At 44.4% G+C, this 17,183-nt stretch overlaps 1 pseudogene; it reads left to right on the forward strand.

Moving 5' to 3' along the window:
• The first annotated feature begins 15,281 nt into the window (after nucleotides 1-15,281).
• LOC125516121 lies at nucleotides 15,282-16,977 on the forward strand (annotated as a pseudogene).
• Nucleotides 16,978-17,183: the final 206 nt, after the last annotated feature.

A 17,183-nucleotide genomic window follows, 5' to 3' on the forward strand; every position in this document is an offset into this window, starting at 1 on the left:
AAACAATAAAGTAAATATAGCGAGTGTGGAAAAGTGGTGGTAGGAGTTGCGAAATTGCACCTAAGCAATTGACTACTTTACTAGACCGATAGCAAGTATTATGTGGGAGAGGCCACTGCTAGCATGTCATCCCTGACTTGGAATTCTATGCACTTATGATTGGAACTATTAGCAAGCATCCGCAACTACTAATGTTCATTAAGGTAAAACCCAACCATAGCAATAAGGTATATTGGTCCCCCTTCAATCCCGTATGCATCAATTTCTATGCTAGGTTGAAGCTTCTGTCACTCTTGCCCTCCAATACATAGTCCTATCAACATACAACTAACCCTATGGTATGATCCACACGTGCAATCATATGATGGGCACCAAAGGACAACAACATAACCACAAGCAAATTAAATCAATCATAGCAATTCATCAACCACCAATAGGACAACAAAAATCTACTCAGACATCATAGGATGTCAACAAATCATTGGATAATAATATGAAGCATAAAGCACCATGTTCAAGTAGAGGGTACAGCGGGTTGAGGGAGAGTGGACTGCTGTAGATAGAGGGGGGGAAGGTGATGGAGATGTTGGTGAAGATGGTGGAGGTGTTGGTGTAGATCGCGGTGATGATGATGGCCCCCGATGGCACTCCGGTGCCACCGGAAGCGAGGGGGAGAGAGACCCCCTCCTTCTTCTTCTTCTTCCTTGACCTCCTCCCTAGATGGGAGAATGGTTTCCCCTTTGGTCCATGGCCTCCATGGCACGGGAGGGGAGCCCCTCCGAGATTGGATTTGTCTCTCTGTCTCTCTCTGTTTCTGCGTTCTCGGATTCTCTCCTTTCACCGTTTCTTATATTCCCGGAGATCCGTAACTCCGATTGGGCTCAAAATTTTAACACGATCTCTATCTGGATATTAGCTTTCTTGCGGCGAAAGAAGGGCATCGACCGCCTTATGGGTGGCCCACGAGGGTCAGGGGCGTGCCCAGGGGGGCAGGCGCGCCCCCTACCTCGTGGCCACCTCGGGAAACATCTCGCGTGGAATTTTCCTCCCAAAAATCATATATATTCCAAAAAAATCTCCGTCAGTTTTTATCCCATTTGGACTCCGTTTGATATGGATATTCTGCGAAACAAAAAACATGCAACAAACAGGAACTGGCACTGGGCACTGGATCAATATGTTAGTCCCAAAAATAGTATAAAAAGTTGCCAAAAGTATATGAAAGTTGTAGAATATTGGCATGGAACAATCAAAAATTATAGATACGACGGAGACGTATCACTTGGCACCACCATTACCAACCGAGGCTAAAAAAGGGAACAACAATACATTGGATTCAAAGTTGTCGATCTAATGGATCAAAACACCATTGACTCCCTGGTGTAGGCATCGGCTGCAATGGCCACACCCGGGCAGTGATAGATCCTAACATGGGTGAAATATAATCTAGGCTCCAAGAACTGATCCAGGTTTCTCTCGCCTCCTGCCGCTAGATGAGCTGCTAGAGTGAGAAGAATCACCTGAAATTTAAAGAACAATGAAGATGATGCTTCAATGGCTAGGATTTCATGACTCACCCTGGCTCCAAGAGTTCATCCATGCTTCCTTCGCTTCCGTCGCTGGGTGAGCCGCTAGCGGTCAAGGAGAATCATTTGAAACATAGAGGACAATGAAAACAACACTTCAACCACTAGGATTTCATGACTCATTTTTTTACCACAAAACATGATGATTTTCTTCCTGTAATATGTTAAACCATTTCTTAGGAAATAGTTAACAATAAAAATTAAAATTTGAATCCGTGAGGATTTGAACCTGGTGCTAGAGTTGTGCATTCACTCTCACACTTAGATGAGCTAAGCTTGTCTCTAAACTAAATCAATTCATGCCGTCCTTCATATGAGAAGAGCCAAGGGGAGTGGGGGATGAAGAAATTCAAGGTGGGAATGGGTCGGCCTGCTCCATCTTGGACATGGTCCTTGTCTGCGCCTCTGTTCTCTCCAGGGACATGGAGCTGACCTAATGGTCCAATATGGAGTGGTCTCACATCCCATAGGTCAGCATGGTCCGACCCATTTTAATACTTGTTTGTACAAGAACAAGGAGCATTTACACAGCAACATTATTTCAACTAGCACCATTTAGACGTAAGGATTTTTAGTAAGTTAAGATATCTAGAATTTATTTGTTCAAAGAATAAAAAGGAACATATGTAGCTCAGTTTTTATTTCTCCCATTAAACATTTGCATCATAAGTTAACATGCTTGTAACTTTGAATAAAAGCAGTCTTGGTTAATAGGTTGAATTTTTCCTATAAGCACAAGGGTGACACCCTTGCAAAGGCATGTGCATTGTAATGGGTTGATGCTAACTGACTCCCCAAGCCCAAGTATCTTTCCCATTGTGAGAAGAAATCGCCCGATCCAAAATATACAGAGAGACCATTCTCCCCTTTCTCAGCACTCCCCCGTGATGCTCTTGGCGACTCTGGGGCTTTGCCGCATGTCCCTCCCCGCCTCTCTCCTCACCCCTCTCCTTCACCCTTTTGTCGGCAGTGGTAGTGAGGTCCTCAATGATGTGCAGGAACACTCCAGGGAAGAAGAACAATCCACTATAGTGTTTCTTTCGAAAAGGCAAGCCTAGTGATGCTGCCAACAAGGACAGGGTCCTCCGGCCATATAACTCCATGAGATTCTCCCTAGGAAGTGCCAAGTCGTTCTGAAACTGAGCCCCTGCTATGAGCAGAGGCATATTGTTGACGCGTCGAGTGCCTGCTAGCAGTGTGGAGGAGCTATTGGGCCAGACCCGAGCCCCCATGGGCTTGTAGTTGGGTCGGGTCCATGGCGATCATCACAACGAAGCTCCCGTTGGGTAGTGCATTGCGATGGGATCTAATGTTCTTGAGTTCAACAACGACGCACACGTTGGTTGCGAGCAGCAGCTCAGACGAGTCGAGATGTTGTGGTGGTGACAATAGTGGTCTTGTGTGTGGCAAATCTGACGTCGGGTGGCAGCGTGGCCACGTTTGGTGGGTGTGGGCGAACATGTGGCTTCCGAAGCAATCACCTAGTGCTGATGAGGATGGGATGCGTTAGAGGTCTCCCGTCTACATCAAACAGTATGGCATCTACCTTTGTTCATATGGAGGATGATTGTGGCAACTACCACGAGGGCATGGTGGATGGTGCAGCTTGAGGCATGCCAGTGTGCAATGGTGGCAATCAGATCCGCATCGCGACATGACCGGTGATAGGGCAATGATGTTCCGATCTTTCAATGAGATGATAACTATCGATTTGGTGGGGGTCAACTTTCACGACTAGAGTACAAATGTGCAATGACGTTGCACCTTAGCAATCGCTAAACCAATCTCCTAGAGGTTATTGACGATGCTGGGAGCATGAGCATGAAGGTCCATTTCTTTAAGCAATTGAAGAATGAGAAACAATATGATAAAAAGCAATCTGAATATTGCGAATATAGATGAAGTATTGATTAAAGTGGGGTTGGAAAAGTTGTCTTTGCTTGGTCGTTGAACACAAACGAAGTACACAAAGTTGCAATGGCTAACTTTTAACTAAGCAAAAACCCAAAGAAAATGCTACTAGATTGATCAACTTATATAGGACTAAGGGATGATGACCAAGGGGGTGGAAGCACATCCCAAGGCAACCAAAACCTAACCCTGTCTCGTACAAGGCCCATGGGCCCAAGTGGAGGTGACAGAATAATTGTTGACTTGAATTTTGTCTTGGATTTTGCAGCGGCGTCACATCATTTTTTTCTTTAGCTCCACACCCGGAAGAATTTAAAGGTGAATGAAATTGTGTTGGAACATACACGAGATAAGCTTTCCAACAAAAAGTATTCACCCAATTCTGAGCCCGGATGCAAAAGTTCCAAGCGTCTGAAGTCGGTATGTCTGTTAGTCCGAGTTTGAGTCCAGAATGTGGGGGATTTGTCCTGTAACTTCTCTTGAGCGAAAAGTGTGTGGGAGGACTTTTCAGAAAACACCTAATCATTTCATTTTCCTTTTGTCTTCAGATGTGGTTTGTACAAGTGTCCAATAATTCTGTAATTAGGCATGAAATAAAAATAGATGAAGTACTTTTGTTCTGGATGAACACAATAATTATTGCATATTTTTATTAGAAATCACCTCATGAATTAATATACACATATGTAATATTTTTGGTCGTATCCAAGATAACCATGCCCTCATCTGCTAACCTTCCAATGGGCTTGGTGATGGTCTATGGTGGGATTACATTCCACCAATCCTTTAGCCCACTTGGGCTTTGCATGGAGTAGTAGCTAATGTTACTTCCAGAAGACCCTTCTTTATGATGTTGATTGGAACACTGCTTTATATCTTCCTCTATGTGTGTGGGGGAGGGGGGGTTCAAAAACCGCTGGTCGGGCCCAACAGACAAACTTACGCTATTACCCTATTGAAGGTGTTGTATCTTTACTGGTATGCTGGCCTTCAATGGTTGATCTTGGCAACCAGCATGAAAATCCTTGTCCTGGTCGTATCCCGCAGAACGGAACAACGGTGACTCGAGGGTGTTTATCCCTTTTGAGGTGTGTTGTAGAAAAAGTCTGACTTAGTCGTAGGTGTTAAATTCATTTCTTGTAATGGTTTTGTCATAGGTGTTATGTTTGTTTTTTGATAAAGGGCACTTTTATTAACTCAAAATGCAGCATCAAGCGGGTACAAAGCATAATGAGTAACACCCGTCCTCTACATAACTAGAATGCACACAACCAATGGCGGAAAGTCTCACACAAGAAAGAAAAAAACCAACATATTGGCAAAAATAAAGTCGTAAAAGACCAACATTATGCCTATGTCTAAGAAGGTGGTGGACCGTCCGGAGATTATGCTACCACCCATGTTGGGTGAAAACCTCCCCGACCACCCGCTCCGACCGCATACACACCATCTTGAATAACAGTTGGTACTCCGTTCGGTGTAGCATAAACTATGTACGAAGCAGTGTGTACAACAGAAAATTACCTGCAAAGGAGCAGAGCTTTTGCCATTGAAAAAAATCATTTTTCCATAGTCACAGCGATCATAATAAGCCATACGCACTCCCACCCTTATTAGCATTCTGAACCTATTTGGAATACTGTCCAACCAATGACCAAAAATATTGACAACACTTGTGGACGGATACAAATTGGATGCTACTTGGATGATTCACCATGTAGAACACACAAACCACTGAAAAAAATAGGTGTTTGATTGTCTCATCGTGAGTACAAAAACTACACTTCTTGCTTCCTTGCTAGTTGTGGCGGGCGAGGTTGTCTTTCATTAGCACAACTCCCCTTTGAAGATACCACAAAAAAATTAAATTTTAGTGGAATCTTGGACTTGCAGACTTTCACGTTATTATCCACTAGGACCTCTGACTGCATGAGCACATGGTACATAGAGTAGACTATGAAGGATCCAGATGTAGTGAGGTTCCAGCGAAAAACATCCCCGCCCTTGTGTAAGGTTAATCGAAATGACTCGGGATAGGAGATTTTGCCATGACATAAGACGGCGGCCAATTAAATCCCGCCTAAAAGAAATATCCCGCAAGAAAGAATTGAGCACCTGCACAAGAGTATCATTCTTATCATAAACAATGCCGTACAAAGATGGATATTATTCCCAGAGGCTGGCATTGCCTAACCAGTTGTCCTCCCAGAAATGAACCTCCAACTCGTCTTTTATAGCGAAGGATCCAAAGGGGAAAATATGTTTCTTTGCCGCCATTAGACCAGCTAAAAAGTGCGAGTCACCATGTTTTCCATAGGCCCGTAACAACTTTTTGGCCACTTATTACGTACGCAACAGGATTTGCCAAACGCCATCCTCTGTAAGAAGTTTGAACAATCATTTACTAAGTAAGGCACCATTCTTGACTTGAAGGTCATGAATACCAAGACCACCTTGGTGTTTTGGCCTACAAACCACACTCCATTTGGCCAGCCTGCATTTTTCTGTTCACTGTCTCCTTGCTAAAAGAATTTGGATCTAAAATAATCCAACATTTGCAAGACCTCTTTAGGGAGTTGGAAAAAGGAAAGCATATAGAGAACCATATTTGTTAGGACAGAATTTATCAAGACCAGTCGTTCTCCAAAAGAGAGTAACTTGCCTTGTCAACTAATCAACTGTTTCTCTAAGCGCTCCTCTACATGTTTCCACTCCGCGTTAGTGAGACGCCGAAAATAAATTAGGATTCCCAAATATTTAATAGGGAACTGGCCTTGCGCACAACCAAATAGGTTAGAATAATCAGCCGCCACCTCACTGGCTTCTCCAAAGCAGTACAATTCATTTTTATGGAAGTTAATTTTAAGACCAGACAATTTCTCAAATGCTAAAGGCAAAAGCTTCAGGTTTCGAGCCTTATCCAGGTCATGTTACATAAAAGAATCGCATCATCAGCATATTGAAAAACAGAGAGGCCACCATCCATGAGGTGTGTCATTAATCCTGCAATCTAACTGTCCTACTTGGCCTGTTCAATCAGAATAGCCAACATGTCAGCAACAATGTTAAATAACATTGAAGACATGGGGTCGCCCTAACATTGTCCTTTTTGTTTGTTTGAAAGTAATGGCCTACGTCATCATTGACTTTGACAGCCACACTACCTCCAATAAAAAAAATTGGATCCACTCTGCCATTTATCGGAGAAACCTTTCATTCTCAGGGCCTGTTGAAGAAATGAACATTTGACCTTGTCATAGGCCTTTTCAAAGTCAATCTTGAAAACTACTCCACTCATGTTTTCCAGTGCATCTCGTGAACGGTCTCATGTAGGATTACTACCCATTCGAGTATATTTCTTCCTTGCATGAAAGCTGTTTGAGATGGTCGGATGACATGGTCGGCAACCGTGTTGAGCCTATTAGTAGCCACTTTGAAGATGACATTAAGGAGACATATGGGTCTATATTAATGGATATGCGCAACCTCCTTAATTTTTGGCAACAAAACAATCTCGCTAAAATTAAGTCTAAATAGGTCAAGTTGGTCGGCGTGAAGAGAATTGAACAATTCCAAAAGATCAGTCTTGATGACATCCTAGAAATTCTGATAGAATTCTGCGGAAAAGCCATCAGGACCTGGAGCTTTGTTATATTCCATTTGGAACACCGCGACTCTCACCTCCTCTTCCAAGAAAGGTGTCGTGGGGAAATCGTTCTTTTGTGCTGTGAGTTGTGGAGTATCATCTGTTTTGGTCTCATCAAGGGTGAAATTCCATTCTTCCGATGCCCCGAACAGAGATTTGTAGTATTTGGTGATATAACTCTTGAGCTCTTCCTGACCTTTGATCCGCCCTTCATCTTGTTGGAGACTAAAAATGCACTTCTTCCTATGCCGACCATTGGCGACCAATTGAAAGTATCGTGTGTTACTGTCTCCCTTCAAGATGAAGTCGGCTTTGAATCTTGTACTTCACCTTTATAATGCAGAAGGCGAGGGTTTCATCCTTCTTTGATTTTTTAACTTTTTTCGATAAAGGATGGATTTTATTAACTCAAAATGAAGCATCAAGTGGATACAAACACAATGAGCACGCATCCGGCCTCTGCATAACTAAGATGCACACAGCCAACACCAACACACGCGCACAAAACACACACCAACAAATAGCAAAATCATATATGATCAAAGCTATGTGTAGGCGAGGGAAAAAAAGAAAGAAAGATTAAAGCGATCAGATCAGCAATTGGCAAACTATAACAATGATCATATCCGCACCAACTATCTCATGTCACCACACGGACTCCGTGGTTCTTCAACAGCAACGCCTTCGCCGCCGTCACCGGATTCAACCAATCAAGGTCAGAATCTAGGTTTTCACCCTGAAGAATCAGTCTGAGTATATCCGAACAATGCCTTCGACAAGGTAACGATGTAAAAACGTCGCCATTGCCAGGTATAACCAACTTGGGTCAGCCCTAGGTTTTCACCCCAGAACTCGAGACCGGGTGCTCGAGTAGCACCACCATGGATGTCAGAAGTGTTGTCCCCATCACTTTTGATTTTTTAACTGTGCTCTAAAATCTTTGACTTCCTCATCTAGATACATCCGTTTGAGTGTTAACTAATTTGTGATGGAGAAAGTATATCCCAAAACGGTTCAAAGGCCTCGCTAAAACCACCTTAACAACCCCTAAAGCGTCACCAGAAACTGAGATCACACATACCTTTGGGGCTACTCAAAACACGCACACTGTGCACGCACACCGCTCGCCATCATCGTCACCATCTTTCCTTGCGTTCCAAACAACAGCAACCAAGCGAGCACGGCCCCTTAAACTATCCAACTTGTGGTGGCCAGCCATGCATGATGGGCAATACTGTAATCAAGAAAGGCTTATGCCTAGCTACCTAAGCTAAACCGACCACCGCAATTATCATGTCATTGCCCCGGTCGTGTCATCAAAAGCTCGTCATTTTTGGCGCCAACCCTCCCATGTGCAGCCCTTTCCATGCAGAACACATCGCAAGAACTGTAACATGGGTCCTCCTTTGCTTGTTCATCGGGTCCCACTATGGACTTCCCAAAGATTGCCTGCATCCTCCTCGTTGGCCGGCCTCTTTGCGTAGACGCACGCTTCCAAAGCCTCCCCCTCGCCCTCGCCCTTTTGCAAGCCTGGCTCCTCGTCCTCGTCCTATATATACACACACATGCCTTGGCACCATGACTACCACTACGACCACACGCAGCTTTAATCGATTGCTGCATGATACAGAAAGTTAAGGCTGTTAGAATTAATGGGCTAGGCCCATAGCAATTTCTGAAATCTCAAAGCCCATGTGTAAAATGGCAAGTGGTGGTGCTAAGTTTAGTCCCACCTTGGAAGTTGAAGAAGAGTTGGACCTCTTTATATAGTGGGTTCTCTCTACCACTCTAAGTGATGTGTGAGAAGAGAAAGGGAAAACCACACGCGCGCGCTCGCTCGCCTCGCCTCGCCTCGCCTGGCCTGGCCGGGCCGGGCCGGGCCGTGGCGAGGCGAGGCGGCGCGTACATGCGACATGCGCGTGAATGGTCCGCCGAAATCCGGTCCGTCTCCTTGCAGGAGCGCAAGCTTCCTTTTGCCGTTTTATTTTTATGTCTTGGCAGACAAGTTTTTTTGATTTCTTGTCCGGTAAGTATACGAATTAGAAACCGAGTCGGTTTGGGATTGTGGTCGCGACACAATACCGCCTCTGGTCCTAATATATATACAGCTACCGGCTGCGGCCAGAGATACACCGAAAAACACCTAGGGTTTTGCCTCATCTCACAACTTGCGCCGCCATCGTAGTCTACTCCATCCCAAACGCCGGCGTGCATCGGCGCGTGGGAGAGCAGGTCTCCGGAACCGTTCGTCTTTGCGATCCTGCACCGGGAGAGGACGAATTAGGTTTTTGGGAAGCGCTGTGCGCGACTGCTCAAATTCGTCATCACGGGTCGTCTTCCGTCCAAGTCGGGCGGTGCTACTCATCGTCGTATTCATCGCCGTCAGCAGCAGATCGTCGCCAACATCGTCATCAACACTGTCGCACCCATAATAGCTAACGATCAGTACGTCCAACATCCTCTGTTCATGTCTGTTTCTACAGCTACTGTTACGTGTTTGCTGCTGTTATGCATGTCTTGCTGTTCTTCTAGTTTGCTAGATTTTTGCATGCTAGTATCTCTTCTAGTCATGAATTATTTACTGGAATTAATCATGAACTTGCCTAATTTTCCAACAATCCAAAAACCTAATTGTAGGCAATTTCCTGAGTTAACTATGGCTGGATTCGCTGATGCACTGAGGCCGGATAAGTTTACCGGTGTGCACTTTAAGAGGTGGCAGGTGAAGACCACGCTCTGGCTTACTGCTCTGAAAGTTTTCCACGCTAGTGTTGGTGCTCCAGAGGGAATGACCGACGAAGATCGGAGAAAATTCCAGGAAGCCAATACTATGTTTGTGGGATGCATTCTGAGTGTTCTTGCTGACCGTCTGTGTGATGTGTACATGCACATAAACGACGGAAAAATTCTGTGGGATGCACTGAATGCAAAATTCGGTGCAACAGATGCAGGCAGTGAACTGTACATCATGGAGAGTTTTCATGACTACAAGATGGTGAATAACCGTTCTGTGGTTGAACAAGCTCATGAGATACAGTGCATTGTGAAGGAACTTGAACTCCTTAAATGTGTTCTACCCGACAAATTCGTGGCTGGGTGCATGATTGCAAAGTTGCCTCCTTCATGGAGGAATTTCGCCACAACTCTGAAGCATAAGAGACAGGAGATATCAGTTGAAAATCTGATTGCATCTCTTGATGTTGAAGAAAAAGCTCGGGCTAAAGATACCACTGAAAAAGGAGGTGAGGTTCAGCCTACTGCTAACATGGTGCAGAGGTACCCACAGAACAAGAACAAAGGGAAGAACAAACCTGTTTTCAACAAGCCTACCAAGACTACTACCTTCAAGAAGAAGAAGTTCAACAAGGCTGAGCTAGAGTGCTACGCCTGTGGGAAGCCTGGACACTTTTCCAAGGAATGCCCTGAACGTGCAGACCGCAGAGGGAAAACAAGCTCCAAGACTGTCAACATGGTGACCGCTAGCAATACTGATGGGTATGGTAATTTACCTATTGTGCTTTCAGTATTTCAATCATCTTCGTGGTGGATTGATTCGGGTGCTAACGTTCATGTGTGTGCTGACATCTCCCTGTTTACTTCTTATCAGGTCGCAAGGGATTCTTCCGTCCTAATGGGGAATGGGTCACATGCTTCTGTTCGTGGCATTGGCACGGTGGATCTGAAGTTTACTTCGGGAAAGATCGTGCAACTAAGGAACGTGCAGCATGTCCCTACTATGAACAAGAATCTAGTTAGCGGCTCCCTTCTATGTCGAGATGGATTTAAGGTAGTTTTAGAGTCCAATAAAGTAATCGTGTCAAGATTTGGACAATTTATAGGAAAAGGCTATGAGTGCGGAGGCTTGTTCCGCTTTTCTCTTTCAGATTTTTGCAATAAGTCAATAAACCAAATTTGTGCTAGTGTTAATGATGATGCAAGTATTTGGCACTCTCGTTTATGTCATATTAATTTTGGTTTAATGTCTCGGCTATCCAGCATGAGTTTAATTCCGAACTTCACAGTTGCCAAAGGTTCTAAGTGCCATAGTTGTGTGCAATCTAAGCAACCTCGAAAGCCTCATAAGGCTGCCGAGGAGAGAAACTTGGCACCTCTAGAACTCATACATTCTGATCTTTGTGAGATGAATGGTGTGTTGACAAAAGGTGGAAAGAGATATTTCATGACTTTGATTGATGATGCGACTAGATTTTGCTATGTTTATTTGTTGCAAACTAAAGATGAAGCATTAGACTACTTTAAAATCTATAAAGCTGAAGTTGAAAATCAACTAGAGAGAAAGATCAAGCGTCTTAGGTCCGATCGTGGTGGAGAGTATTTTCCAAAAGTTTTTGATGAATTTTGTGAGGAACATGGTATTATTCATGAGAGGACGCCTCCCTATTCACCTCAATCAAATGGAGTGGCCGAGAGGAAAAACCGCACATTGACTGACTTGGTGAATGCCATGTTAGACACTGCTGGTTTATCTAAGGCATGGTGGGGGGAGGCTCTATTGACTTCATGTCATGTCCTGAATAGAGTTCCCAACAATAATAAAGAGAAAACCCCTTATGAGGAGTGGGTTGGGAGAAAACCATCACTTTCTTATTTGCGCACTTGGGGATGTTTGGCAAAGGTCAATATTCCTATTCCTAAGAAACGCAAACTTGGACCAAAGACAGTGGATTGTGTCTTTCTAGGGTATGCTCAACGGAGCATTGCTTATAGGTTTTTAGTGGTAAAATCTGAAGTACCTGATATGCATGTTGATACTATAATGGAATCTCGTGATGCAACATTTTTTGAGAACATATTTCCTATGAAAGATATGCATAGCATTGCTAGATTTTCTTCTGAGATAATTCCTGAATCTAGTACAACTGATGAATATTTCGAACAATCACATGAGGAAGTCCTTGAGAAGGATAACAATGAAGTTCCTAGAAGGAACAAGAGACAAAGGATTGCAAAATCTTTGGTGATGATTTCATTGTATACCTTGTGGACGACACACCCAAGACGATTGCAGAAGCATATGCATCTCCGGATGTAGATGATTGGAAAGAAGCTGTTCATAATGAGATGGACTCAATTCTTTCTAATGGAACTTGGGAACTAACTGATAGACCATATGGTTGTAAACCTGTGGGCTGTAAGTGGGTGTTCAAAAAGAAGCTAAAGCCTGATGGTACTATTGATAAATACAAGGCGCGGCTAGTGGCCAAGGGCTACACTCAGAAAGAAGGCGAAGATTACTTTGACACCTATTCACCCGTTGCTAGAATGACCACCATTCGAGTGTTACTTTCCTTGGCTGCCTCTTATGGTCTTATCATTCATCAAATGGATGTAAAGACAGCTTTTCTCAATGGAGAGTTGGAAGAGGAGATCTATATGGATCAGCCTGACGGGTTTGTGGTAAAGGGTGAAGAGAGAAAGGTGTGCAAGTTGTTAAAATCTTTGTATGGTCTGAAACAGGCACCTAAGCAATGGCATGAGAAGTTTGAAAGAACTTTGACTTCTGCAGGATTTGTCATTAACGAGGCTGATAGGTGTGTTTACTATCGCCATGGTGGGGGCAATAGTGTCATATTATGTTTGTATGTGGACGACATACTGATCTTTGGTACAAACATTAATGCAATTAATGAGGTCAAGTCTTTTCTATCAAAAAGTTTTGACATGAAAGATCTGGGAGAAGCCGATGTAATTCTAAACATCAAACTTATTAAGGATGAGAGTGGGATTACATTAACGCAATCTCACTATGTTGAGAAGGTCTTGAACCGATTCGGTTTTATGGATAGCAAGCCTTCTCCAACACCTTATGATCCCAGCGTGACACTCAGAAAGAACAAGAAAGAAACGAGAGATCAATTAAGATACTCTCAAATTGTCGGTTCACTCATGTACTTAGCTAGCGCTACAAGACCAGATATCTCTTTTGCTGTGAGCAAACTGAGTAGGTTCATGTCCAACCCGGGTGATGATCATTGGCATGCACTAGAAAGGGTCTTGCGCTATCTGAGAGGTACTATGAGTTACGGAATTACTATTCAGGGCATCCTGCTGTGCTAGAAGGATATAGTGATTCAAATTGGATCTCCGATGTTGATGTACTTTACGCAACAAGTGGGTATGTATTTACTCATGGTGGTGGCGCAGTGTCATGGAGGTCTTGCAAGCAAACCATATTGACGAGGTCAACTATGGAAGCAGAATTAACTGCTTTGGACACAGCTACTGTTGAGGCAGAATGGCTGCGTGAGCTCTTGATGGACTTGCCGGTTGTTGAAAAACCTGTACCGGCTATTCTTATGAATTGTGATAACCAAACGGTTATCGCTAAAGTGAACAATTCTAAAGATAATGCAAAGTCATCAAGACACGTGAAAAGACGTTTGAAGTCTGTCAGGAAGTTGAGAAACTCCGGAGTAATAACTGTTACGTATATACAAATAGACAAAAACCTGGCAGATCCCTTTACAAAGGGACTATCACGAAATGTGATAGATATTGCATCGAGGGAGATGGGTATGAGACCCATAGATGTTACACCATAGTAGTAACCCAACCTTTGTGATCGGAGATCCCGTGAATTAGGATCTGGGAAGAACAAGCTATTGGTTAACTGAGGAGAGTAATAACTTATGATCGTCTCCAAGTGAAGATGCAAAACTCTCAGAGCTGTAAGGCTCAGATCTGTAAGGCAGGTCGGCAACATGCCTTAATGTGGTTCTATTGGCTATAATTAGCAAAGATGCTATCCTACAGAGCAGTCTTGAAAGAACACACCTATATGAGTTCTGACTGTAAACGTCGCAGTCTATGAGATTTGGGTGATCTCTAGTAAACTCACGAAGAGACCAGGGAGTATGACGTATAAGCTCCAAACCGCGGGGTAGCCTACTGGCGGTCAGGTACTGGTTAAGACTTTGAGTGAAACCTGTTCACACAAAACTAGCAATTCAAGGCATAGTCCATTGTCAAGTTGTGAATGGATGTAGCTTAAAGTTCTAGGCAGAAGTTCAACTTAACAGTCTCTGCTGAAACACTGGTATATTAAACAAGTGGTGAGAGAAGGCAAATCTCTAAATGGGTATTTGAGATCTGGTGGGGGATTGTTAGAATTAATGGGCTAGGCCCATAGCAATTTCTGAAATCTCAAAGCCCATGTGTAAAATGGCAAGTGGTGGTGCTAAGTTTAGTCCCACCTTGGAAGTTGAAGAAGAGTTGGACCTCTTTATATAGTGGGTTCTCTCTACCACTCTAAGTGATGTGTGAGAAGAGAAAGGGAAAACCACACGCGCGCGGCTCGCTCGCCTCGCCTCGCCTGGCCTGGCCTGGCCTGGCCTGGCCGGGCCGGGCCGGGCCGGGCCGGGCCGGGCCGGGCCGTGGCGAGGCGAGGCGGCGCGTACATGCGACATGCGCGTGAATGGTCCGCCGAAATCCGGTCCGTCTCCTTGCAGGAGCGCAGCTTCCTTTTGCCGTTTTATTTTTATGTCTTGGCAGACAAGTTTCTTTTGATTTCTTGTCCGGTAAGTATACGAATTAGAAACTGAGTCGGTTTGGGATTGTGGTCGCGACACAATACCGCCTCTGGTCCTAATATATATACAGCTACCGGCTGCGGCCAGAGACACACCGAAAAACACCTAGGGTTTTGCCTCATCTCACAACTTGCACCGCCATCATAGTCTACTCCATCCCAAACGCCGGCGTGCATCGGCGCGTGGGAGAGCAGGTCTCCGGAACCTTTCGTCTTTGCGATCCTGCACCGGGAGAGGACGAATTAGGTTTTTGGGAAGCGCTGTGCGCGACTGCTCAAATTCGTCATCACGGGTCGTCTTCCGTCCAAGTCGGGCGGTGCTACTCATCGTCGTATTCATCGCCGTCAGCAGCAGATCGTCGCCAACATCGTCATCAACACTGTCGCACCTATAATAGCTAATGATCAGTACGTCCAACATCCTCTGTTCATGTCTGCTTCTACAGCTACTGTTACGTGTTTGCTGCTGTTATGCATGTCTTGCTGTTCTTCTAGTTTGCTAGATTGTTGCATGCTAGTATCTCTTCTAGTCATGAATTATTTACTGGAATTAATCATGAACTTGCCTAATTTTCCAACAAAGGCAACCATGATCAAGCTGAGGTACTCCAAGAGGCTGTTCAAGAGGAGCTCTTGGTCGAAGGCGAGTACTGACGGCGGCCATGGCAATGTGGCCGGCGGTCTCGGCGGCGGCGGGGAGATAGAGTGGGAGGTGAGACCGGGAGGGATGCTGGTGCAGAAGAGGGACGGCGGGCGTGCGGAGGAGGTGATCATGGTGAGGGTGTCCACTGGATTCTCATGGCATGATGTCTCCATTGGGGCCACACGCACTTTTGGTGAGTATACATAATCTGTTTTCTTGAGAGAACTCTTTTCGATTTATTTTTCTTGTATTCTAGTATTTGGGTTTAGAGGTTACGCGAGTAGTTCCTATAACTGACAGGTTTTTTTAGTACTTTTGGGTATTTGAAACTTATAACTGATAGGTTTCAGATATCTTTCATTTTTGTCCTGCTCCGTATTTTGGAGAGTATGAGCTTAAGTGTAAGAGAACAAATCAAATAACGTCGCAGCCTCTTTTTTTCTCATTCTCCTGCATCAATGAGTGTTGTTGTTTGGTAGATGTTGCACGATGCAGTTGAGAAGAACCCATCACCCATAATAGCAGTTTGGTGTGAAGTAAATGTCAAATACAGTAGCATGCACCACTCAAGTTTTACTTCACATCTTCACTTGCAAAAATGCCTCTGTAGATCGACGTAATTCGACAAATAAAGGACCGTTTACTCCCAGATGTGTTGCTCATGAATACGCTGCAGAGTCATGTTGTTTCCCTGTAAAATAAAATAAAAAGTAGTGTGAGATTGAAGCGAAAGTCATAACGTTACCTTTCCCTCTTTTTTTATTCTACTCTAAAAATACCAACAGTTGACAACTCAGAATGCAAGGTTGTCCTGCTCTAGATAATAAAAAGGATACTTGCCACCGCCCAGTCCGTCTTCTTCAGAAGTCAGGACTAGTACAGTACAGTACACTACTCCTGCGGGACTACGCAATGTTGATGCAGAAGAGAATAAAAAAAATGCATACAACTGACACGCATACACATTTAGTTAGTATGCATCTGCCGGTGGCTGATAACACGCATGAGAGGCATACAGAACCGTACACATGGTCGAACCTTCCTACTGCATTTTTGTTTCCGAGCAAGCAAACGGTTTATGCCTTATCTAGGATACAGTTTTTTTGTGTGTGTGTGTGTGCAAAGCCTAGGATATATTTTGGGTTTCACAATGTAAGAGGAAGCTTGTTTATCAAATTGCAGGGGAACTGAAGGTGATGCTGTCCATGGTGACCGGGCTGGAGCCGAGGGAGTAGAGGTTGTTGTTCAAGAGGAAGGAGAGGGAGGACACCGACCACCTCCACATGGTTGGGGTGAGGGACAAGGACAAGGTCCTCCTTCTCGAGGACCCTGCCCTCAAGGATATGAAGCTCCGCATGGCGAGAGCGGTCGCGGCACAGGTTGCGCAAAGCCCGCGTCAGCTTTTTATCTAGGTGTAGGACGCGGTCTGCCATATCGCCGCCCTAACTAGTAGAGCAGGAATGGTTTTACTATTTATTTATTTTCGTTGCGGAACACTAATTTTCCAGAAGGTTTTAGTTCTGGAATGGTCCGAGTGGGGGTGTGATTTTTGGCTCCTTGCTTTGGTTAATGTTTGTGCCGCTCCATGGTAGGGCAAAATAAGGGTCCCTCGAGTATGAGAGTGAGAAAGCTTTCCTGATCATGTTAGTAGCTGCAAGTGTCAGCCATGGTGGTTGTGACGATGTGATGTTTAAGCCTGATGTTGGGCTCATGTTGTCCCTAGTTACGTGATCTTATCCCATTTTGTTTAATGGCTTATGGATGGGAGTGGGACAAAGTCAAAGATGTATGTGCCTTGTGTTCTCATGAATGAAATGAACCATCACCTCCATTTCAAACTATAATGTT

The sequence above is a fragment of the Triticum urartu genome, chromosome 6, assembly GCF_003073215.2.
Source record: "Triticum urartu cultivar G1812 chromosome 6, Tu2.1, whole genome shotgun sequence".
Classification (NCBI taxonomy): Eukaryota; Viridiplantae; Streptophyta; class Magnoliopsida; order Poales; family Poaceae; genus Triticum; species Triticum urartu.